This window comes from Mirounga leonina, unplaced genomic scaffold, assembly GCF_011800145.1.
Source record: "Mirounga leonina isolate KUSES-001 unplaced genomic scaffold, KU_Mleo_1.0 Mir_125, whole genome shotgun sequence".
Lineage (NCBI taxonomy): Eukaryota > Metazoa > Chordata > Mammalia > Carnivora > Phocidae > Mirounga > Mirounga leonina.
The window spans coordinates 6,150,707-6,177,708 of NW_023270305.1; the positions used below are offsets into that span (position 1 = coordinate 6,150,707).

Genomic DNA, 27,002 nt, shown 5'->3' on the forward strand with positions numbered 1-27,002 from the left:
AGATTCAGTCATGGATTAGAGATAAATCTGGGGCCCACTGGGAGAAATCATCAATGGAGTTCATTAACATAAGAACTGTCAATCCCTCTTCTGCACAGAGACATGGAACTCACTCCCTAACTGCCTGGGAATCACTCCCTTGTGGTCTTGCATTTTTCCACTTATTTTAGAAAAACATGTAGAAGGAATACAAACATATAGAACGAAACACTTTCTGTTAGAAAAGTTATTGTATAGTTTTATTCTAGGTAATAACTTACTGTTGACCTCAGAAAGTTATTTTATTTCATTGGTCTATCTGTATATTTTTAAAAATAAGATAAATACAGGATAAACATAATTATCTTATGTAATGCATTTCTGTAAGGATTAATACCCATAGCTTTCTGAAACAAAGACACTTTACCTATACAAGAAAATTACTATCATTGTTCTGCATGGATTCAAATTAATTTAAATCCATTTTTCCAATTCCTGTCTCTTTCCATTTTCTAACGTTGACTTTCAAACACTTAATTTTCCTTCCGATTTCCAAAATGTCCCTATGCCTTAAGTTCCACCCTTCTTGGCTCATATATTTTATACACAGCATGTCTAATAAATAATATTACCATGAGCTCAGAGGACCACAAGCTCAGACCTGTTACCTCCTCGCGTTTTGTACGACCATTCTCCGTGTTCAACTTGTCTATGTCTCGATTAAAGTGGATGCCAATATTAAATGAAGTTGTGTACACCTAAAAGGTCGTTCTTGGTTTCATTTTGTTTGTTTGAATCTGGGAAAGAGTGAAGTGAAGTAAGCCTAACTCGGAAAGCAATTTGTGAGGAAAGGGAAAATGGCTCCTCAGCAGTTTCTGGGCCAGTGAGGATTCTACTAGGGATCATCTCTATAGTTCGCTACCAGGTACTCCAAACAAAACAAAACAAAACAAAACAAACAAAATCCCCAAAACTCCTCACTACTGCACCTTCCTCTCCCCGCCCCCCCAAATCTCCAGAGTATGAAAGCCGACACCGCTATCCATCCACAGTGCTGGGGACGCGGCTTTAAGTAAAGGAACTACTGCTACAGCTAAATGGCATTCTGCACTCAGCAGGGTGCGGTATTCCTGTCCCCGGACTCTGGGGCTCAGAGCGCTGGACCGAGCTCCTCTGCTCTTTGGTGATTACCAGTGACATCTGCAAACGTCTAAAGAAGGAAAGAAACAGAGGGTTCCCTGATTTTTTAGTGTCTACCACATTCTTCTTTTCAAGTTCATTCTGCCATCCTAAAGAGGGGAACTGCTTTCTGTAATTTAAACGATAATATTCCTTTGGTGTCTTTTAGAATTTGCTTCCCTACGGTGATTTCATGCTGCACATAAAACTCGACCAAAAGGCATCTCAGAAAAAAGATTTTAACAACAAAACATTAGAGCTTAAGAAAATAAAGTTGCATAATGGCTGGCGATTAAAAATTAAGATACCGCATTAAGGACGCCAAACAACGCTTCAGTGCAAATAAAACTTTTTAAACATTCTGTCTGCCCAATTAGACAAAGCTGCTTCACAAAAGCGCACGCATCCAAATCAAATCTCCCCTACAACAGAACACGGTTTAAAGTATCAGTGTTCGTTTTTTTCCTAAGCACAAGTTGGAAGTAAGTTATCTAAACCCGAACAATGCCACGAAAGAGACCGCCAGGGCGCAATAAATAGGCACGTCTCTTCCGCGCGGAGAAATGGCATTATGACCCCTTCTTTCAGCTGATGCAGATTGCAATGCGGAGTCTGTTCTCCAGAGAGAAACCAGACAGCCCAGCGTAAAACGCTTTAGTAGGGGAAATCGACAAAAGACGAGAAATTACTTTGAAAGCTTTGGAGGCTGTCTCCACCGCCAACCAGAGACTTATCCAGGACTGACTTTTGCCCCAACCTCATCCCAAGAAACAGAAAGAATCCGCCGACCAGCCCCGCTGCGCAGTGCGCACTGCGGCCCGGGAGCGCGGAGCTGGCGCCCGCCAGACTCTCAATGTGCTCAGCTGCCGCAGCGCGCCCGGGCGTGCGCCCTGCTCCCCGCGACTCCGCGCGCCGGGTTTCCGAGGTCGCCAGCACCCCGCGGAAGAGCCCCGCGGGGAGGGGACTTCTGCGAGCTCTGTCCCGGGAGTCCCGAGAGCGCTCCCCCGCTCTGCGCCACCTTCCCGAGGAGTCTGGCCCAGGAAAGTGCATTCGTGCGCTCTGGGACGGCCAGGTTGGCTTTGAACGTCAGGTTGCAGCTTGGGCGTCACTACGGGGGGTCCTCACTGAGCCCAAGCCTTTTCCAGTGCCAGAGACTGGTGGGGTGGAGTTTCTCCTGGTCTTCGTCAAAGTATCCTCAAGTTCTTCCAAGCTGGACTCCCCGACTTGGTAGCTAGGAGTCGCTCCCTCCTGGCAACGGAGATTTGTCAGTCTAGAGCCCTTTTGCCATGGGAGATGCTCTTGGTGTCCTCAGAGCGAAAAGGTTTATTAACACTGCAGTTTTCCTGAGCGTGGTAAGGTGTGTGAAATTGTAAAGGTCTCTACTTAAGGAGAACCTAGACCTTCACTTTGCCCCCAGAACTCCCCTCCCTTGAAAATAGAACTCCCACCTGAATGTAAATCTCAGGATGGGCGTTTGTTCACTGCATTTATCCCCCAAACAGTGGCTAGTAGTAAGTAGTTGGTTAAAGCGTAATTGTTGGGTGAATGAAGGAATGAATGTGCAAACATACACACTTGAGGAAACTGATCGGGTTGGGAACATCTGGGAATTCTTGCTTTCCTGGTAGGGAAGCGACCAAACATTTACTGCGCACTACTCCTTGCCAAGTCTTCTAGGCTTTGGCAGGACAGTGGGGAGAGGGGGAGGGCTAGAACACACAGGCGTCCTTAATGGACACGAAAGTGGGCTTTATAATATCACTTAGTCCAAGCCCTCTACCTTGTATTCCAAGGATGGCTTGTTCCCTCCCATCCATCCCTCCCACCGAGCATATTCAATAAATATTTATTAACTGCATACTGCAGGCGTTTGTTAAATGTTCGTTGATGGTTAGCTTGATTTGCCCAAGGTCACACAGGGCAAGCCTCGGACCCAGCTTCCTTCAACCTACATTTCTCTAGCCGCTCTGGACGGATGGTCCTGGGCACTGGGGTATGAGAAGGACCGGCTCCCAGTGCTCCTAGGTTAAGACCCTCGGATGAAATGGCCCACGAAAAGTGCCCACCATAACCATTCCTTCACCGTGAGCCGGACAGATATGCTCATAGCTAGCTGGGGATACACTTCCTCTGGAGAAAAAGAATTTCTGCAGTTTTCTCCGTCACCTTACAGCCTGACAAAAGGTGGGCCGAGGGCCCTTTAGGGCTCGGAGCCGTGGGAATAGAAGGCTCTAAGTGTCCCATCTCTGGCCTTCGCCTTCATCATCGGACTCCATTACGGCGGAGTGTGGTGAGCCCAACTTGCTCTCCCTACCGCCTGTCCAGGTGCAGGCAGCTCCGGTAGCCAGGCTCCCTTTTCCTATGTACTTTCCTTTCGAGTTTCTGCTAAAATCTGGAGACGTGGAATCCACCAGCGGGATCTCCGAGCCCCTCCAACTGAGCATGCGCCAATGCCAGGCTGCTTTTGGTCACCGGCTCCTGAGCTCTCCAAGCTGGGGCTGCGGAGCTGGAGGAGGAGGGAGGAGAGAGGAGGGGAAGGGGAGGGGGTGCCTCGAGAGGCGGTGGCTCGCGCGCCTGCGCATCCAGCTCCAGGGACGCTAGGTTTTCTATGGGATTCCCAATCTGCAGCATAGACTTACCCGAGCTTGTTGCGGCGGCGGCTGGGCTTGCGAGGCGCGATCCAAGAGGGATTTAAGCAGCCTAGAGCTCCAGAGGAAAAAAAAAAGAGCGCGAGAGAACCACACACAGAGACGGCTTAACCGTTTATCTGAATTATACATATATATAAAGAACTGTTGAGTTTTATCATTTTCATTAAGTGACCGTGCGCAGCGCTATAACTGTAAGTGGAAAATGCAATCTTCGTTGCTTTTCTGCATGTGTAGTGCAGCCAGTTGTCTGAGAGATGCTTTGGCTATTGTCAATACTTAGCATAGATGCGTCTAAATGCATGGTGGCAATTGCTTTGGTTGATGCTGGCCATATGAATGTGTTGTTAGTCAATGAGGGGATCTTTTGGGATAATGGGGGTGGGGGAAGGGGGAGTGTTTATATGCGGCGTGTTTGGGGGATTGTCTTAGGCTAGATTTAAGATAGGTGAAACAGAGGTGGTTTTTTAGTATAAGCAGATTTCCTTACACGGATTTAAGTAGCTAATTGACCGATTGTGAAGTTTTCCGGTTGCTGATAAAACTATTGAGCGGTTGCAGTCAAGTACCAACCTGTCATCCGTGGGGTTGGTGCACCATTTTTCTCACCGTGGAAGAGCAGTGAAGGTGTTTGCTAAGTGAAACTGAGTAGACGAGATGCGGTGTGGATATCAGTGTTGGTTTCCAAGCGGGATGTTAGTGTTTAGAACCACGGAGCGAGGCGCAAAAGAAGCACATTTCTTAGTATTTAGAAATGAGTAGATAATTTTTCGGTTTTGATTTTTCGTCATGATGGTGAATGGACAAAAAAGGAAAGATGTTCAACCACATAGTCAGCCGTCTGTTTTGAACAGAGTCTGAGTCTCAGAGCCTCTGAATGGGAACTGTCAGACCCAAACTAGTTACCTGCCTTTGCATCCCGTGTTCACAGTCTGGAATACAGGGCTGAGAAATGTAAGCCCAGATGGGTTACATTTGGTAGTGTTTCTTTAAAGGAGAAAAGGTCGTTTTGTATTTTGAGTTAAAATGGGTTGTAACTTGCCCAGAAACTGAAGCAGGGTCTTTGCAAGGTCAAACCCCCTGTGGAAAGCAGGGGCACTGGTGAATGGGGGTGGGGGTTGGAGGAAATAGTGAGGCTCCGTGCAAGTGCTCAGCACTGCACGGATCAGTGCCCTGTGAGATGAGAGAGTAGGAATCCATTTTTCTAGAGTTGTGCTCCTGCCCATATTTTGGAGACTAAAATGAAATGGAAATGTTAGTGGCTGTAGAAAACACAAGTGGATACTATCTGTGTGTGACATCCCACTTGAAGACAAGAGGAAGGAAGGAGTTGTATTTCTACATATTAATTTTTTAAAAAATTAAAGGAATTTCATGTTGAGACAAATTAAAAATGAAACTCTCGTGAAAACGTATTTTGTCCCCACTATCATTTAAACTGCTTACGTGGGGGGGGGCGGGGGGGGGGGGTCCTGCATCATTGAATACTTCACCCATTAAGTGCACTCTCATTAAGCTTCGGTGTTTAATAACTCCAGAAAATGCTGCACTGAAGCAGTTGACAGAATGGCATGAGGCAGGCAGACAAGAGAAGAGCATGGCCAGTGTGAGCTGGATTTCCATGGAAAAAGCAGATTCGATTTCTGTAATGATATAAATTTTCCTTCAAATAAGGCAGTTCATTATACAGCCCCTTGGCCCTTTAGTCAGTCCAACTATTTCGAACCCCTCAAAGGAATTTATAATTTACAATGGATAAAATTTGAAATAAAAAATTCGAGAATATTCTCCCCTTGGAAACCCAAAGTGTAAATCACTGTTCCTCCCTTCCTTACTTAGGGCAGAAGGATCAATCTCTTGTCATAATTGAGCCATACTCCCCGTCATCACTGAGAGTTGGAATCTGCTTCATGAATGGTGCAGATGTTGTTACACTGCATTGATAAATGGGTAGTGCAGCGGAATCTGGTACTAAATCTCAGAGATGTTTAGTGTCAGGTACCCTGGCTCATAGGCTGACAGAGTCACATCAGGCAGAGACCTTCAAAAGGATCTAGTCTAAACCCCTTGTTTTACAGATGAGGAAACTGAGGCCCAGAACCACAGAGCTAGGGAAAAGTCAATTAACTTCTAGTCTATGAAATAAACAATTACAGAGTAATGGGGAGTGGAAATGTTCCCTTCTCCCTACACTTATAGCATCCTCAGTGACATTGCTAGTCTTCAAATAAACAATTGTCTGGTCCCCAGCACCTCTTTCAAGAGAGCCCCAAGGATTCCTTTTCACACGATATAATTTCTACTTTCTTGTAAGCTCGCTTTCTATCTCTTTTCTATTGCCCCTCACCTCCAATATACCCACCTTGTTCAATGTTTAACCTGGCCTTCCTGGCCTTCTCTTCATCTCAGTTAATTTCTTTGGAATCCTTGCATTTTTTTTGAGAGAACAGGCATATCACTCAAAGCTCCTGTTTGAGGACTGGCCAGGCCCCTCTCTATCTCCTCTGCGCTCTCCTCCTTCAGGGACTCCAGCCTTCTGAGACACTGCAGGCACCATCCTCACTCTTCTGCCAGTCTTGCATCTTCCAAAAATGCTGCAGCTGTAGGGCCTGGGACCTAGCAGAGTGAGGCAGCTGCAGTATAAATACACAGTGGGTTCTGCCAGCTCTCCTCTGGCTCCTAGAAGGCAGAACCCAAATCCAAGATGCCTAACTGTCCTCAGCCTTCATGGAAATCCTCCAGATGCAATGACCTGCAGAAAAGGGGAGGGGTGGGAGGCAGGAAGACTGAAGGAAGAATGCTGGAGTGGCTCAGCCTGAAGTGGGCGCTAGAGAGGACAGCAGTGCTGTTTACAAAGCCTTTAGGGTTTGGAAAGTACTTGCATGGCTTCCTTCTCTGTCTTGCTGTGCTGGGACTGCAAAAGCGGGCAATCATACCTGCCTACCTGGGCCTTCTTCTCTTTCCTTCTTTTTATTTTCTCTTTTCCTCTCACTCGATTTTTGTTTCTCCCTCATTTTCTCTCCCGAATGCCCATAGAGTAAAAGCTTCCTTTTAAAGATAATCCAGGCCCTCCTGTTCCTGTTTGAAAAATGTAGTCTCCCACGCCCTCAGAAAGATAACCACAACCACCGGATGTCCCCTTTGGGGAAATGCCAGGAATTTTTACCTGCAAAAAACTGAGACATTAGGAAAGGCTTAAGGAGGACAGTCTGAGTTTCTTTCTCATTTGAAAGATGAGTTAAATACCCTTGGAAGTTTTTGAGGAAGCAAGGGGGTGAGTTTCTCAACACGTGTAAAAACACACAATTTTTTAAATTATTTATTTATTTATTTTAAGTAATCTCTACCTCCAACATGGGGCTTGAACTCATGACCCTGAGATCAAGAGTCACATGCTCTACCAACTGAGCCAGCCAGGGTACCCCCCCCACCAATTAACAATTTAATTTAACCTTTTCCTTCATGGTAAACCTTTGCTGAATTGGGTTGAGCTCTGTCTTGGATAGAGTCCGTCCCTAACAAATGTCACCTGGTCTTATTATCCCATTCTGAAAATAGTCGTGGCCAGGCTGTTCTGAACACCAGGTAGCCTATGCAGAGACTTGCAGCTCTAAGTGCCCTGCTTTCATTTGTTATGCTGTGAATCTCATTTGCAGTAGGATAACATGATTAGAAATGTTGTATTGTGCAAGCTATAGATTTTCTGTTGGGGTTGCATATAGGTATGGATTCCAAACATTGCTGAGGAGCTCCTTGGGGAGTTTCATAAAATGACAGTATAATGTCAATATCAAACAAGTGTCTTAATTCATGAGAGCAATACCTTTTAATGTCATTCTAAAGGCCTTTTTCTTTATATTGAGTGATATCTATGCTCCTTAGATTAGTAAATATTTAGGAAGATTGGAAGGTTCTTCTTAAAGAATGGGTCACATTCAGTTTAGTCTAAGGTTGAAATTGACAATGTCCATCTCAGTTACATTTAGTAGATATAAATGTATCAATTTTCCAAAAGTATCAAATGGTACACAAATAAGTTAATAAATGATATTTCTACTGTCCCAGTGGTTAATTCACATAATTAATAGAATTAATAAACTGGATGGGATCCATATAATTTACTTAATCCATCCCCCCAATACATAAAAAGTGCAGTATATCAAGAAGCATTTTCATCTCAAAGACATCTACAATATGAAAGCACAGTCCACAAAGGCACAGATTTCAATTATCTTTTTCATATTTCTGTAATATTTGCACAATGTCTTTTATAGTAGATACTCTATAACATATGTCAATTTAATATTTGTTCCAAGAATCAGGTGTATGCACCTTGTTAATTATACCAAGAAATTAAATTATTTTGACTAAAAATATGCACAATTAACACTGCTTTCAATATTTTTATATTACAAAAAGGAAAAGCTGGACTAAAGATTATTAAATAATTTATTCTCACTAAAAATATAAAAGCACTATAATAATACCTTTAAGAGTTCATTTTAATCCATGAATATTTTCTGTTTATCTTTCTTTTTCTTAAAGATTTATTTATTTGAGAGAGAGAGAGAGAGCGCACTCAAGTGAGGGGAGGGGCAGAGGAAGAGGGAGAGAGAGAATCCCAACCAGACTCCCTGCTGAGCGTAGAGCCTGATGATGTGGGGCTCCATCTTGGGGCTCAATCTCAGGACCCATGAGATCACGACCTGAGCTGAAACCACAAGTCAGATGCCCAACTGACTGAGACACCCAGGCCCTCCTCCTTTTATCTCTTAGTAAGTCAAAATATAAATTATTTTTACCTATTTACATGAACTGATATTAACAAGTCAAAGAGGGAATCTAAACCCAGACTATGGTAGCTATGTGTACCACTTGGATCAGGGTCTTTTGAGCTATGGAATTATTTTAACATGTTCATACTGTGAAGGGACCACAACAGTGCATTCCTCATTTACAGTTTGTTTCTAAAGACAATTTATGCTCTCTTAAATGAGTCAAAATAGTTTTGAGTTCCTCCCAGCCTGGTTCATTGAGAACTTCACAAATGGGGATCCCGGGGGTGCTTCAGAAACTACTTAAAGAATGAAACAGAAATGGAATAGCAAATGACTCAAGAATCCTCATAGAGGTTTGACACTTTAATAATAAGGTGTCTGTGAATACATTAAAGAGATGTTCTATACCCTTACCAGCTAACTTAAAGCATGCAAGTTGGGTAATTCGTCGTGATTCTTATGCTTTCTCTGGATTTCTCCACTGCCTCACCTCACTGTGCTTCTAACACAGATGACCTCCATCGTAACCACCGACTGTTATTTTTTTTAAGACAATGCACTGCGTTTATAACCATTTGTTGGATTATTTTCGGGTGAACATTCTATTTCCTTTTGTTCTAAATTACAGTTAAGACTTGGAGCACTCGCATTCACCAAGTGGCCTTCAAGTTCAATATATCTGAGACAATACTTGCTGAACTTTTTATAGAAAGTGGGGCTCCTTTAATTAAAAAAATTTCATTTTTATGAAGTATTACTCATAAAAGGCCAAGTGTTAACATACCAGTTAACTTTACTTACAGTTATTATAGATCTATAGAATGAATTTTATTTTTCTTTATTCTTGCTCATAGAGGGACTTTTCTGAAAATGGAAATCTTTCAGGTTAAATATATTTTTTTCTCTCCTTTGTTTGGATTGTGTTTCTTATCTCTTAGGCTCTGAAAGACAATGGACTTTTGAGGAGCTGAATGTAAACAGATTTTTGCAAATCATTAACATGTTAAATGTGCTTTGGAGTCAGGGTGGATTTTTTTCTAACACAAATAGCTAGACCCTAATATTTCTGTTGTTACATATTTTATTGCAACTGGGGTTTTCTTAGAATAGTAGACTGTGGTGCTACAGGAGCCCCTGGTATTTTATATTTTGTGTTGGTTTTATTAATTTGTGATTAGTGTGTTTATTTCTGACTTCTTGAAACCCAATCCTAAATTATGAGTGAAATGTCTCATTGGGGACTCATTAAGGATTATCAATAAAGTTAACATGCTTATTAATATATTTTATTTTAATGTACCAAGTAGTGTCTTGCAAGTCTGATTTTCTGTTAACAACTTCTATCTATTTGGGGCAACCCTGTCAGGACCCCTCTCACTCTGGAGAGCTTTTTTTATATCTTCACTTAATAAACTTCTATCACTTCACTCACAAAAAAACAAACAAACAAAAACGACTTGTATTTGTTGGAATCCTTTGGCAATTGGTGTTATGAGTTAATGGAAGACCATCAATTTTGTTTTTCCAGAAGTTCAAGTGTTTCTGAAATTTATACTGAAGGCATTTGATGTTTGTTTTCTTGCTAATATGGGAAATTTTATGAAAAATAAAAAAGAACTTGTGAAATAAGTTTAAATTCTATACAGAATTTTAGCTTTTCTTTTCTTTTTATTTTTAAAAAATTTTTAAATTAACATATAATGTATTATTTGTTTCAGAGTTACAGGTCTGTGATTCTTCAGTCTTACACAATTCACAGCGCTCACCATAGTACATACCCTCCCCAATGTCCATCACCCAGCCACCCCATCCCTCCCACCCCCCTCCACTCAGGTAACCCTCAGTTTGTTTCCTGAAATTAAAAGTTTCTTATGGTTTGTCTCCCTCTCTGGTAACTTTTCTTTCAAATGTTTATAAAGGAATTCTTTCCTCAGAGAGATGGAAACCATCCATTTAATCTTTACTCATTTTTAGTTTGTGAATGGGAGAATTCCTCAGCCCTCCCCAAGGTTTTAACTGACTCAAAAGAAAGTAGGATAGGAAATGTAAACCAGAATTTTCAAGCTAGATACACTAGGATAAAAAAAAAAACGTAGTTCCATAGGTTATTAGTTCAATGACCTTGAATAAGTGGTTCAAACTCTCAGCCTCAGTTTCCATTTAAAATAGTAATTCACAGGATTCTTGAACAGAAAATGACAGACTACATATGTAAAGGTCTAATGCTTCATTTGTGAAAATGCAGTAAATGATAGTTATTGTCATTATCATTCCTTTCATCAGAAATCAAGAGTTCTGAAACCACTTTAGTTTCTGACTTGTAGTAGAACCTACATTCATCATGGAACCTCTAAGGGAGGAATCTAGCTATTACAAGCAGTGAACATTCAACAGTGCTTAGCCTACCTTGTAAAACAAGTGTCTGTGGAGTAAATGTGCCAAGCACTGTGTTGTCACTGTGGAATTAACATTAAATAAGATACAATCCCAGCCTGCAAGGAATTTATGCCTAGGAAGACAGATGAAAGCAATTCACTAAGTCAGGTGAAATAGAAAGGTGGCCTGGATGCATAGAAAAGAGACTTATAGAAAAGAGACTTTCTGGAAGAAAAGCTGAGACCTCAGAGTTAACATTTTTCTCATTCTTTCTTTCAGTTCACATCCTTGCCATTAGCCCTCTTCTTTACTGTCATCCCCCTGCCATGTAATACCAGCGTATAATTGGTCCCAACGGAATAGGGAACTAAGAACACATTTTTACATTTGTTTCCTTATTGAATACGTTTTGAAGCCCTCTCTTATTTTTCAAGGTACACTAGTCTCCCCTTATCTGTGGTTTCACTCTGCACAGTTTCAGTTACCCCCAGTCAACCCAGGTCCAGAAGCTGATGATCCTCTTGATGAGTCGTCAGAAGGTCAACCGTAGCCTAATGCTAAGTCACATGCCTACATCACTCACCCCATTTCATCTCATCATGCAGGCATTTTATCAGCTCCCCTCATTACAAGAAGAAGGGTCAGTACAGTACAATATGAAATTTTGAAAGGGAGGGAGACCACATTCACATAACTTTTATGACAGTATATTGTTACAACTATTCTATTTTATTATTACTTACTGTTGTTAATCTCTTACTAAGCCTAATTGATAAATTAAATTTTATCATAGGTGTGTGTGTATAGGAAAAACCATAATATATATAAGGTTCGGTCCTATATGCAGTTTCAGGCATTCACTGGTGGTCTTGGAATGTATCTTTTGGGGACATGGGGGGTGCTACCGTAGCTGAATAATGTGGTCCTTGTCTCCCATCCAAGCCTCCAGTGAATCACAGGACTCAAACAAAAACATTTCAAGAGCTCTGCCTTTTGATTTAAATATCATGCTATCATACTTCTATCCTTTATTACCTTCCAAAAAAAGAATTTCTAATACTCTCCCCTCACCTCCCTTATAATTCCAACTAATTTCATGACATCTTTCAATGTGAATCTGTGGGAGGACTTTTACGTGATCTGTTCTTTCATTCTTTCCTCCCAGGGCTTTTGTGATAAGGAAAGTATATCTCCCAACCCTTCTTAACTACTGAGCTGAAAACTTGGTTCCAGCCTCTCTGCACGCACACACGCATGCACACACACACACACACAAATCCAAAATGGTCTTATTGTCTTTAGTTCTTCGAAAAGCCATTTTTCTTCTCCTCAGCTTTTTCTCTCTTCTCCCCATATTTCCTGCTTCATTTGCTAGGGAATTTCAAGTATATTTCTAATCTGTGGTTAAAAAGGAGCATCCTTTTCTCCCTTTGAAATCTGTAAAAGTTGCTCATACATTCTGAGGCTCTTTTATATAGTAAGAGTCTTGGATGATTCACAGAACTGGGTAAGACTTTTGGTCTTAATTAATCTAGGGGGCTCATTTTCTCACTTGTGAAATGGGAGTAATATATTTGCTTTATAGGGATGTTGAAGACCATGTATATGTGTATATGCAGATATGCATACACACGCAGACACACACACACACACACACACACACTACCTAAAAGAGATTAGCGCAGAGTAAATAATTCTCATCCCACTCTGGACCTCCACCTTTCCTCCTGCCATTCTCCTCAGTCTGCATTTCATCATTTCTCCCAGTCTCCTGTTCTGTGTTCTGCTCTTTCTAAGCGTATTTGTTCTAATAAGTTGGTAGTTAAATAGTAGCTAATACCCGCATATCCCAGGGAGCAAGGTGAGTATGGTCCTAGAAAAAGTATCCTAACTGAGTCAGCATCTTAGCTTAGACCTGTGTTCTGCATCTGTTTGGGGAACCTCTTCCATTTATTTCAGACATGCCTCCTGTTAATGTTCCCAAAGCTTCCAATGACTAATGTTCAGTTGATGAACAATCCTGCCCTCGCCAATGATTTATGGCATGCTTCATAAATAACGTCAGAGGACATGTGTCAGTGTTTAATTGTCTCCTGCCCTTAATCTTCTCTTTCCTTCACCTTTTCCTCTGAGGTGCCTACAGCGCCTGAGACACATTCCCATGACACCCTTACTTCACTTCTTTGGTCAGGTCTAATATTATCACTTAGTCCATCTGTTGTCCGTCAAATAAATGTCCATCAAATAACACCCAATAAATGGCAGAAGGGGAAGCCTTAGTGGTACACACAATAAATGTTGCAGAATATGTTTGAATCAGGATAAGCCTATCATTTGTTGAGTGTCTGTAGAAGTGCACACTAATGCACATTGGCTAAGAGCAGAGAATGGCTCTCAAAGTGGGGGTGAGAGGGTAATGCACATACATACAGATACATACATACATACATATACGATACGTATACAATAAGTTCAATGTACTGTCATAGATCGTTTCACATTTTTAAGCAAAATATTTAAGAGCAAATAGCTTTATAACAAATCAGTACTTAGGAAACTGTATTAAAAGAAAGGCCTATTGAAAGTTTGCTCCTTCTCAGCGAGGTGGCGGAGTTGGAAGGAAAGGTAGTTTAAATTTCGTAGTAAGGAAGCTTTGTTTCTTTAAAGAAATATTTCCAAGACACTGATAGTTATTGCCCCTCAAAGAGTTTTGTGGAAACTTTTTTTGAGGGAGATAACATCCCACTTTTAGATATTCCTAGTGCTCATGCATATTGATACAAGTCTGAATGTTCCTCTGGTAGAGACCCCAGTAGCTATTTAGCTTTGCTTGACCTTGTTTCCAATGTTTGCTCAGGAACTTACATTAAATTATGCTTGTTACTATCTCAGTGTCTTCCACAGAATCCAGTTGGAAAAGCTGCTTTAGAGGGCACAAGTGGAACTACATAATGGAAAGCCCATAAAACTAGGAGGTGTTGAATGTGTTTCAGGCATGACAAATGTGCTGTGGTCATCATTCATGTGAAGTCCTGGAAAAATTACTTAAACTTTTCTAAGTTTTCATTTATTCATGTGAAAATAAATATGGGTCTCAGTTTCTTAGGGTATAAAAGACCAGTTCTGAATAACGTAGTCTACACCTTATGATGTTCAGCTACTTTACAACTCCTCACAGTTAATCCAGCAAGGAAGGGAAAAGAAGAGGAGATGCTTTCTGAGGTGTGCAGTGTTTGAAAACATGCGTGGCATATACCCTCTCTCTGTGCGAGGGGCTCTGCCGGGTTCTTTGTTTTACTTTTGTATTATCTCATTCAATTTCACAGCAATCCAATGAGATAGCTCTACTTTAGACCAAGAAATTGATACAGGGATTGGGGAATTTGCCTAAAGTCATGAGGTTTATCAGTGATAGCTCTAAGACCCCAAACAGATCTGTGCTCTTTCTACCTACTTCACCTGTTGCTTTTATATTCACTATGTTGCTTTTATATGAGGCACTATCTCTCTATTTCATCAATTCATTCATTCCTTCAACAAATACCTATTGCATATCTGTCATTTGCCTAGTACAAGATATACAGGGTGAACTAAAATAGCCATAATCCCTGCCCTCATAGAGCTCAGAGTGTAGCTAGAGAAACATATATTAAACAAATAATCACAAAATAGCATAACATTTCAAATAAGATGGGGTACAATGGAAAAAAAATACATGACACTATAAGAAAATGTGACAGGAAGACCTATTTTGAGCTGTTTGAAGTAATAGATTCCAGGGAAATCCAGTGAGATCTAGATTTCCAACTCAGCCTCCTGGGGTTGTTACTAAGATGTGTTTATAGTTGCTGGGCCTTGAGAAGGAGATGGCTACTGCATTTCTCTTTGAGACCAGGACAGTGGGCCTTGCTCCCACGTTTTAGCTTCTCCCACTTTATCCGTGACTCACAAGATCCCCAGTAATGAGGACAACAACAGCGCTTTTGAGGGCAGTACGTCTCCCCGAGAACCATGCTGGGATGCATAGTTCACTAGGACAGTTTCCAGACAGAGAAATCTGTAAGCACCTGTGTGTCAGGTGCTCTTCCCAAACCCTTGGCTGCTTTCATGCGGTATACACATGTGGGTCTTTGAACATGCTTAAATGCTTCTACAATTCCATTAAGTTAAATGTGGTTTTCATTTATTCAACAAGTGTTTATTGAACACTTACTATGTACCTTGAGGATACAAGACATTGTTTGTGCCCTCTTGGCGCTCACATTTCAGCAGTGGAGACCAATAATTGATAGTCTGATAAGAACAATCGTGAGAGGAACATAGAGAACTGTGGTAGCACTTCTGGGGCACAAAGAACCCAAACCTCTGTCTGGCGAGGGTTGGAGATGGCTAATTTCAGGGATGGTAAGAATAGGAATTAGCTAGACAACGAGCAAAGGGGAGCAGGGATGCCATTATGGACAGGGAGCAGGAAACAAGGTATATGGTACTGGCAGGAAAACACTTTCAAATTCATGTGTCTGACATGATGTTTTAAAAGGTTATAGAATCTTGGTCAAGTGAGATTAGCATGATGTTATGAAAAGAAATATGGATCTTGTAATCAGGCTGTGTCACAAATTATTCTGAGTTATATGAATCACTTTATGACATTTAGATAATGATACCTAGGTGACAGTATTATCCTAGTGATTAAATTATAAATATTGCTACATAGTTATCATTTGATGGATTTTAGAGGTTAGTAGTAATGGTGTTTTTAATAAGATCCATAATACTACATATGGTTAAGTTATATTGACTTAATTACATGCATGTATTCATCTGATGCTCACAACTCATGCTAAGAATTTTTTTTAAAGATTTTATTTATTTGAGGGGCGCCTGGGTGGCTCAGTCATTAAGTGTCTGCCTTCGGCTCAGGTCATGATCCCAGGGTCCTGGGATCCAGCCCCGCATCAGGAGGGAGCCTGCTTCTCCCTCTCCCACTCCCCCTGCTTGTGTTCCCTCTCTCGCTGTGTCTCTCTCTGTCAAATAAATAAATAAAATCTTCAAAAAAAAAAAGATCTAAAAAGATTTTATTTATTTGAGAGAGAGAGCCCAAGCGGGGGTGGGGAGGGAAGCAGAGGGAGAGCGGAGGGAGAGGGAGAAGCAGACTCCCTGCTGAGTAGGGAGCCGGACGTGGGGCTCCATCCCAGGACCCTGAGGTCATGACCTGAGCTGAAGTCAGACACTTAACCAACCACTCAGGCGCCCCTTTGCTAAGAATTTTTATTGTCCCCATTATAGAAATGAGGAAATGAAGACTTAGAAACAGCAAGTGACAAGCCCAGAGTCGCATAACCAATAAGTGGCAACAGCAGAATTTGAGCAGCAGAATTTGAGCTCTTTTCCTAATTGCGCCCCACTGTCTCCTTGCAGTACTCAATACACAGCTATTATTATTATCATTAGTATTATTATGATAATTATTTTAAATTCAAAGCTCTTGAGACCATAATCAGAATTCTTTTTTTTTTAAGATTTTATTTATTTGAGGGGCGCCTGGGTGGCTCAGATGGTTAAGCATCTGCCTTTGGCTCAGGTCATGATCTCAGGGTCCTGGGATGGAGCCCCGCATCGGGCTCCCTGCTCAGCGGGAAGCCTGCTTCTCCCCCTCCCTCTGCTTCTCCTGCTCATTTCTCTCTCTCTCTGTATCTCTGTGTCTCAAATGAATAAATAATAAAATCTTTAAAAAAATATTTTATTTGTGAGAGAGAGCATGAGCAGGAGGAGGGGTAGAGGGAGAAAGAGACTCCCTGCTGAGTGGGGAGTCCAGTGATGCCAGGCTCTATCCTGGGTCTCTGGGATCATGACCTGAACTGAAGGCAGACACTTAACTGACTGAGCCACCAGGCACCCCCATAATCAGAATTCTGATATCAAACATCTGTTATGCTTTTTTTCTTTTCTTTTTTGTTTTTGAGCCAGAACCAGATCATCTTGAAGATATTGAATTTATACTTCTGTTGTTCTACCTTATGATTTACTTTAGAGTTAGAATTAGATCCAGCTTAAAATGATAGAAAATCCCAAATAATGATGGCTTAAATAAGAGAACTTATTTCTCACTCTTTTAAATAAATCCAGAGGAAGACAGTCCAGGGCTGTTAAGGGGCTTCACAAAATTCTTAGGGACCTAGACTCCTTCTACCTTTTACCTCTGCCCTTCTTAGCATGTGTCTTCCACCTCATGGTCCAACATGGTTGCAGCCTCCATCAGTTAGAAGGAGGAAGGGGAGATGAAGAACACACCCCTTCCCTTTCAAGGACACTTCCCTCAGTCATACCCAAAATTGGCATGCATGCCATTGACCAGAATTTAGTCACATTTAGCAAAACTCCTGCTAAAAATTAGGGGTTTTATTACTAAGGAAAAAGAAAGAAATGAATCTTGGAGCACAGTGGAAACTAGCTGTAACAAAATTTTAAAGTTATGATAAATATTTTAATTTAGATTGTTAAATTGTTCTTTAAATATTAATATAAGAAATCAGCAAAAATAATAGTGTTTTAAGTTCATGTCTAAGGTTCTAATCACCAAGACTTTTACAAAGAACATTCTCCCAGGGACCAAAATATCTTTAGATTCTTGCCTGGGCCTTGCTTCTAGCTTTTCATCTTGATCAAATCACTTTCTCTTGGTGGGCATTTGTTTCCTTATAGGTGAGAATGAGTAGGATTAGGCTAGAATGTCTCTAACATCCTTCCAGCTCTATCTACCAGTACTGAATCTCATAGGGAAATCTCATGCATTTTCAGACTTTTAAAGTCCTGTAAGTGTTGTACAGCAAAAATCTAGCAATGAGTCAGTTTCTCAGGAATAGATACAGATTTGTATATATTTATACCTTGCCTTGTTTCAGAAAAGATTAAATACTTCTATTGTTCTTTATTTGTGCAAAAACAATATGATAAGAAAATGAAATAAGCTGAATAAATATTGGAAAAGAGATTAATTTATTATTTTTTGATGACTATATATAAAGAAAATTGGAAGACTCAAGTAAAAATAAAAAATAATAAATGTTTGAAAAGGAGTTGGGATGTGGATAAATTACAAAACAGTCTTTTCTTTTAGTCTATCAAAAAAAATTCAGAAATGAAAAGTGGAGGGCGCCTGGGTGGCTCAGTCATTAAGCGTCTGCCTTCGGCTCAGGTCATGATCCCAGGGTCCTGGGATCGAGCCCCACATCGGGCTCCCTGCTCAGCAGGAAGCCTGCTTCTCCCTCTCCCACTCCCCCTGCTTGTGTTCCCTCTCTCGCTGTCTTGCTCTCTCTGTCAAATAAATAAAATCTTTAAAAAAAAAAAAGAAATGAAAAGTGGAAAAATATTCTATATACAATAGCAACCAAGATGATAAAATATTTAAGATTAAAAGTTGGAAGAAAGGCAAAGTGCCTTGTGGAGCATAACTAAAAAATCTTCCTAAAGGACAGAAAATATGATAACAACAAATGAAAAGACAATATGAACACATCATATGTATGTAATATATAATGATTATAATGCCACAGGATTTTTTTATTGTAGGCATAATTTTAATTATTTAACCTGGCTTTAAAGTTTATCTGGAACACTGCATTCTCAAAATTGAATAGTCATGGAAAGTATTAAAAAGAACAGTCAGAGTAAGCTTGCCATTACCAGATGTTAGAACATATAAACATTGTAATCAAATTAATATGACATAGGCATAGGAGTAGCAAATAGACCAGTGGAACAAAATAGAAATTCTGCAAAGATATCTCATTTTTTATGAGATTTCATGAATTACCAACAAAGGTGCCATTTTAAGTTAGTGGGAAGAGTGCACTTTATTTTATAATGGCACTGGCATAACTTAGAAATAACAAATTTAGATCCCTATCTCACACTATATAAAATGTATTCCAGATATACTAAAGACCTCAATTTTTTTTAAAGACTTAGAAGAAAATCCAGGTGATGCATTTGTAACCTAGATACAGTGGGAAATAAGCAATCAAGAAACTATAAAAGAGTAGGCATATTTAATTACATAAAAGATGTCATTATGTTAAAAGATGTCACTTACATGGAAACGTGCAGTATATATTAGTAAACTTTAGAAGACAAATTTCTGAATACTCTGGACAATAATGCCTGGTTCATAGCCGAGATTCAGATTTAAACATGCCAGTAGAATGGGATAAGGGTCACTACAAGAAGGATAGATTATGTACTAAGAAAGTTTGGACGTGAAAGAGCAAATTTGCTTTCAATATTCTGAGGTTTTCTCTATAGGACTCAAAAGTTTCTTCTGTAAGAATATGACAGTTAAAATCCAGCTCAACAAACATTAACTGATAAATCCAGTTTAACAGAGTTTGAGCGCTTATTATATGCCAAGCCCTGTACTGGAAAAATTTAGAAGCAAAAAGACTCTCTCTCATGGCGCTTATGGTATGGAAAGGCAGGGCAAACAGGTGATTAAAAACTGATCAGCCTGGAAAAAAAAGGAAGATTATGCTCCCATGGGCATGCATAACAAAGAGACTTAGTCCAAGGAATCCAAGACAGAGTCAAAGTGAGATTTATGTTGGGATCCTATGTAGGGATGGAAGTTAGCCAGGTGAAGAGAGGCACAGAGAAAGAGTGCTCCACCCATGGGTAATAGCATGTGCAAAGAGCTGGATTTGATAGTGAACCCGGTGAGAAACTGAAGAGTGGCAATCGATGAGGCTGCAGAATTAGTAACAAGCAGCCAGATTCCAGGTTGTCATGAATCTTACAAGGAATGTTAAGGATTTTTTTTTTCCTGCATCATAAGAGCAATGAGACGCTATTGAAGATTTTTAAAAGGAAGTGACTTGGATCAGATTTGAATTGTCAAACGATCTTCCTGGAGAATGAATTAGGAAGACCAGTTTGGGAGCAGTTGTAGTATCCAGGTAAGGGGTGACAGGTGATATTGGCTTGGTCCGAAGTGATGCAGCATGGATTCAGAGACCTAACAAATCTGGGAGATATTTAGCAGGTAGTTCATACCGGAGCATGACTATATTTGTGAAGACAGGGAGAGAACTGTGTTCGTGAGCAACTGGGTTGATAACTGTACAATCCTTCAGATAGAAAATCTATGCCAATCTATCTATTCTTTTTTAAATGTGACGCTTAAGAATGTAGTCTGGAAGTTAATCAAGAAAATGACACTCCTTTTACATTGTTCTAAGTAGGTACACTCATCAGAATAAAACATATGACTCCCACCAAACACTCTCACCCAGTCGTCAGGGTCTGCAATACTCTCAGCCTGTGGAATTACTATTGGAGTCTCTTGCATTTCAGTTCAAACCTATTGAGGTTTCCTCCAGTCTACAGTTTGTATTAGGTGTTCTCGATCTTTTCCACCACTACTTTATACTTCTGGGACTTCTCTGCAATGCCAACAATTTTTTCAAGCTCCCAGGGTTAGTAATTATAATTTCATTATTAGTTGCTTTGAAAGAACACATTGCAACAAATAGCTACTATGAATTCAACTACGTTTAAAATTCACATTTAAAGTTTACTTTATTAATAACAATAGCATTGACACACATTTGAAAAATAATGCAATGATATGTGAAAGATACACTATTCGGTTTCCAAGGCTGGTACACATTCACAGATCCTTTTAAATAATTAAATGAATTCTCCCACCTCCAGACTTCACTCTTGAAATCTGCAGACCAAATTTTATCTTTCAGATGACCATAAATGTTTTTTTATTTCAAATAAGAAACAAAGCTAATGTTAACATGGTCTCTTTAAGAAGTGCACATTCTTTAGAAATCAAAGAATAAATTTTTGCTCCCCAGTGATGGCATTTAGACCGGACATTGGGATTCTGTAAACAGGTGTTCTGTCTGTTCTGGCCTAAGTTGGGCCCTAAGTTTAGAATCTAGAGTCTGTCCCCAGTGAGGGCATACATTGCATTGAGGCAGTTTTATCTTCCTCTGAATAGTATTACACAAAGAAGACTTATTTTAAGGATAAACATCAGAATAAGACCTACAGAGCCATCAGGGACCAGCATAAATCTAGGGATTTGCCACTGCTTCTTTTCCTTGATCTATAGGATCCAAGATGTTCCTCTCTCTATACATAGCATCTCAGCTTCTCTCTCTGCAGTTTAGCTCTGCACTCACTATTGATGAAGGATCTGATACCATCTCTCTTCCATTCCAAATCTGTGAAAGAGGAAGTCTGATTACTTTTATCTCTATTTGCAAGCCCTTCCCACCATCCAGCTTCATCTGCTGGCCTGGGCTGTGGCTCTCGTGGGTCAGTGACCCAGCTTTGATTGGATTTTTAGGCCATCTCTACCTAAAAACAGCTTAAATATGCTTTCCTGAATGTGAAGTATGGATAGGGCCACTGCAGCTAAAAGAAGAGATGAGACATATTAATAACTGATGCATCCAGTATGTAGGGCAAGGAATAACCAGGAAGATGGGATGAAAGGAGAGGGGAAGTTATTTCATGACAAAAATAATTCAGGTACCTCACATACATGTCTTACATAATACATTATCTTCAGAGCAGAACTGGAGACTATTAATTTAGAGAGACATAAAAATCATCCTCCTAATATTCAAAATTAATTATTGTAATTATTTGGCATATTTCTTTCTGGCCCCTTTTTTTAATGGCTATATTTTTACATAGTTGTGATATTAATATAGATAAAATTTACCCTCTTCTAAGTATTCCTTTTTCAAATCAATTCCTTTAATTGCATCAAGTGTTTTTCCAGAGTCATGCTCTTCTCTGTTTTACCTAGTCTTCTTCCTTGCTTCAGAAAGTATTTCATTTAGGTCTAGAAAATGTATCTAATACAGTCAAATTTTAAAAAATGAATCTGGAAAGAGAGGTTTTAAAAAAGGAAAACGAGGATTTTCTTCTGATTTGTTCTATTGCACACTTGTGGTTGTTAAACAGAATTTTTCTTCAGTGGTTTGGCAGCCTCCTCTGTATCTTCTTTGAGTCTCTCTGACCTAAAATACACTTTCAGAGCCTATAAGCTGAAAGAAACTTTATAGCTGGCCAAAGCTGTTGTTCCGTTTTGGCAAAGAAATGCATATTTATTATCAAGTGGACTTTATTACGCCACCTCATGAGGCTGTTCAGAGAGGCCTTTAAGAAATTATTCCAATACTCATGCTTAGGCTTCTGGAGAAACAGTAACAGCAACTACAAGCCATTACATACTCATTTTATGTGTTTTAGTACAATGGCAAGAAACCAGGTGACTCAAAGAGTCACTCTCATGCCAACTTGGAGTCTCTCAGAACCTCTCAAGATGCTTTGCAAATGTTGTTAAACAACAGTGTCTGAATGTGCCTATTCTGGATGAAAATTTAAATTGTATTAAGTCCTTTTTTAAAACACTGAATGCCCATGTGGTGTAGGCATAGATGAGCAAGACGGGGTCCCCCTCTTCAAAGTGTTCCGAGAGTCTAGTGGAACCAGGCAAATAAACAAGTAATTGCAAGGCACAAAAATGACTTTGTTGTAGCTAAAGCAGGAGGTGCTGTGTTGGATGTATGCATCCCTGTATTTATTGCAGCGTTGATCAGAGAAGTAGTTTTTTCTAAGCTGAAAATGGGCTGCTTTAAGATAGTAAAATTCTTAGAGAATGGCAAAGTTTTCTCTTCAGCGTTCTGCTACATTTCCTTTGAAATGAACGTGACTACTCTTTCTGATAAGAACTGGAGGAAAATAACATTATCAAAATTATAAATGGCACCCAAGCCATTTGATTCACTAATCTTCAGTGATATAAAGTACTTCAGAAAAAGCCAGAATTAGAGAGAAATATGAATTCCAAATGCTTTAAAAGAATACATATTAATTTTCTATTGTGATAAATTCAAACATAAAGTTCAGATAATAACATATTAAGTATGCACTATCCTACCACCTAGAATTCACGAATATTAACATGTTCTCATATTTTGAAATTTTTTTCATTTCCCTTCTCAGTTCCACTCACCTCTCTTTCTCTTCAGAAACATTCTATTGAACTTAGCATGCATTTTCTTCACGAACATGTTTATTCTTTTTACTAAATACATATGTCTCTATAGTATCATTTTGGCTCTTTGATATTTAAGCAGATGACACCATACTGTATGTGTCTTTCTCTTGACTTGTCCTCTCAAAAAAAATTTTAGGTCACAATTTTTATTCATATATCATTTATTCATTTTAACTATTATACAGTACCTCATCACATGACTCTACCTCAAATTACTGATCCCTTCCCTATATGATGATCATTTAGGCTGCTGTGACTTTTTTTTAGTGTTTATTATTACAAACTTGCAGTGTACATCTTTTTCACATATCCCTTTGGATATTTGTGTGTTTCTCTAGGGTATAGTGTTGAAATAGAATTGCTAGATCATGTTCCATATACGCCTTCTGCTGTATTAGATACTGCCAAATTGTTCTCCAAAGAAGATGTACCAGTTAATATTCCCACCAGTAATATATTAGAAAGAGTTCATATTTCTCTACATCTTTGCAAACACTTGGTATCAGCAGATTTTTAAGAAACGTTTTTATCAAATTGATTGGAAAAAATTGTCCCTTGTTATTTTACATTTATTTACTCTTTATTGACCATGTAGGCTTTCTTCTCTGTAAATTATCCATTTATGCTCTATCTATTGTTAATAGGATTGCTTGCATTTTTCTCGTGTATTATTTGGAATATTTATATATTCTGAATACAAATCCTTTGTTACATACACTGCAGATATCTTCTCCTTGCCTTTTACTTATTCAACTTTATTCATGGTTAATTTTGTCTTAAAAATAGTTTTTAATTTTTAGGTAGTCACGTTTATCAATTTTTGACCATAATTTGTGCATATTGTGTTATTTGGGTTTTAATCCATCTGAATACATTTTTGTGATCAGTGTGAAATTGGCATCAAATTTCATTTTTGCCCAAATCTTTGAGCACATAACTGACAATTTTCCTTAAGTTAAATTCCTGGGATGAAGAGTATTAACAATTCAAGGGTCTTGATACCTATTACCAAAGATGCTATTTTTTTCTTTGCTAATCATTAACAACTAATACACTAGAAACTTGAGGTATTGAGTATAAAGTTAAACTACCTTTAAATTTTCATTTCTTTTTGCTTCCTTACTCATAGTCAAAGATAAGGTTATATCAATGGGGTGATATTTAGGTGGACCTTTGAGAGAATGCCCATAAATATTCTTTCTTTTGGGAATGTTTGAGGAGGGGTCTTTTCTCAGTCTCAGATACCTGGCAAAATGAAAGGATACACCTCAAAATCTTGGCAGATCTCTAAAGTGAGTACCCCTCTTCCATATAATTTTTCTCATGAAATACAATGAAGTGATTGCCCTCCTCACTTTCTCTTCACTCCCCTTACCAGCAGAGCAGACGTGTTTTTTAAGAGACACTTTCCACAAAGAAATACAGCTTTTTAGTTTTTGCTTTGTTTTTTTAATCATGTAAGAGAGATCCTACGTGCATGTGGAAGAATGAATATTAACAAAACCACACTGAGATGTAGATACTTGGGAGATTCACAGCCGAGCTGAGTGATTTATTCCTACACACCAGCCCTACACCAAGGATGTCTCAAGTATATGTTCCAGAAAACTTATAAATTGCTTCATTTAATGGGTCCATAATAGAATACTCAAACTTTGAAATGTTAAATCTGTTAGCACCAATAGTTTACTATATTTGGCATCAGGGTTTTTTAAATGAGTCAATCTGTGGATTATTATAAAACTTCTTCTGAATGTCAATGGAATGTACCGATCAATACCACCTGGTAATGTAAGTCATAAAAATAGATATTATTTGCTGAGCATCTACTATAACAGGCACTGTGTTAGGTTTTTAACTTACATTAACTCTCATTTTATGAAAGCCTTTAAGTACTGCGGTATTATCACAATTTTACAGAAGAGGAAGCTGAGTCTCAGAAATGTCAGTTAATTGCCCAAAATGGTAAGGCTAATATACTCTAAAGAAACCAGTGACCTTTCCATTGTTCAATCTTGCTTTTTGAAACCCTCCAAAAACACTCTAGAATAGCAGAGAAAAAAATTATGTATAACTTAAAAATATCCAGAATACCAAGAGCAAATGGTTTAGCTATGGATTGTGTCAGGTAACTTCCCTGGTTTGTAACTCACACTTTGCTCTAGGTCCTAGGATACTACCTGGGTCAAACCTAACACAATAATATTTTTTACGCACTGTAGCCTCTAATCTGACTTAAGGCTGTTTATTTCAGTTTTTCCCTGAAGTTGGCAATAATGAAGAACTTAACTGCATTGCATACCCCTATTGAGCTCATGAGTAGGGAGATAAGGTAACTTAAAGGTGATCTTTCCTTCAAGTAATTTGGCATACAACCTCTTTGCACTGATATATGAAAGAATACATTCATATGGTAACTATCAATCACTGTCACTATCAAAAAAGGAAGCTTATGTTTAAACATTATAGCAAGTTAAGATATTCATTTTATGACTATTAAATACCTACTCAGTATCAGGGATGAGTCTAGAGAGAAACAGTGGTACATAAAACAGGCCAGGTTCCTGCCATCTTGGAGCTAACATTCTATAGTGAAAGAGGACCATCAATAGATAATCGCAAATTAATAATTACATTAGCTAAGTTCAGATAGTCTTAAGGGCTACAAAGAATATAAAGCAAGATAATGAGATAGTCATTGGAGGAGAAGCTAGTTTTAATAGTTTAAATAGAAAGATCCAAAAAGTGACATTTGACCAGTGACTTGGTGAGAAGTCAGCCATGAAAGATCTTAGAAGAAGAGAATCCTAAGGAGAGAGAAAAACTAATGCAAAGGCCCTAATGTAAGAATAAATCTGGTGTGTTAGAGAGAAAGCCACACAGTCTGTAAAGCTGTAGCTTAGGAAATAAGGGAGAGTGATAGGAGATAAAGTTGGAGAGGCAGGGGATGATACAACCCCATTCGCTTAAGATAGTCCTGAATAACACCGGTTGTCCTGGTAGAAGTAATAGCACCTTCCTTCACTCTCAGAGTGTGCTCTCTGGACAATACATTATAGGATCTCCCTCTTGAAAGTTAAGTAGGGGCCAAATTATTTAGTTATAGACGGATGTGAGCAAAAAACTTTAGAGACTAGCTAGTAAATCAAGTCCTTCTTGTTCCATTGGCCCTTCCTATTTTAATCTGAGTTGGAGTCAAAACATTTTATTTTGCTTTAGTGTGATATATGCAGCAGGATAAGTGAGATATACAGATAAGAGCTGATAGCCCACAGAGAACACATGTGGAGAGGTTTTTAGGTTTAGATCTGAAAGAGGCCCTTAGTCTTACCTAGTGACTAGAGCCCAAGATACTGGTGTCAAACCAAAGAATTAACACTAAGAGGAAGAGAATGGGAAAAAAAAAAAAAAAAAAAAAGGAGAAGAAGATGGGGGGGGCGGGGGGAGGGCGGGAAGGGGAGCTCCTATTCTAAGCTATGCAATTTTCAGTATTCTATATTATCTCATCTTTAATCTTCATGGTTTGTTTTAAGATGAAATGGAAGCTACAAGAGTTTTAATAGCTTGATGGGGGTCATAGAAATAGTGAGAATTAACTCTGGAATTTGAATCTAACTCTGTCTAATGCTTTCCCTTAGGTTATCCTGTCCACCTCAAGCTTTCCAGCTGTATTCTAGTATTTCTTGATCCCCAAACATGCCATGTTCTTTTGTACCTTATTGTGTCTATAATTTCTACCTGACAATCCCTATTCATCCATTGCAAAGGTTGTTTCTCATGTGAAGCTCTCTTTAATTCTCACAAACATTGTTTCCTCTGCCCTTCAATAACAGCCATACAAATCTCTGTTACAAAGTTTTATTCATCCATCCATGCATCTATTCAACTGTGAAATATTGGGCATACAGCCGTGAGCAGGACAAACACAGTACCCAAATTCACTGAGCTTATGGCTAGAGA

General features: G+C 39.3%; 1 protein-coding gene across 1 annotated transcript in view; it reads left to right on the forward strand.

Moving 5' to 3' along the window:
- Positions 1-3,798: 3,798 nt before the first annotated feature.
- Positions 3,799-27,002, forward strand: part of VSNL1 (visinin like 1) — a 100,113-nt gene continuing 76,909 nt past the window's right edge. The window contains exon 1 of the mRNA XM_035000625.1: positions 3,799-4,000. The gene's annotated coding sequence lies outside the window, so the exon portion shown is untranslated. The remainder of the gene's footprint in view (positions 4,001-27,002) is intronic.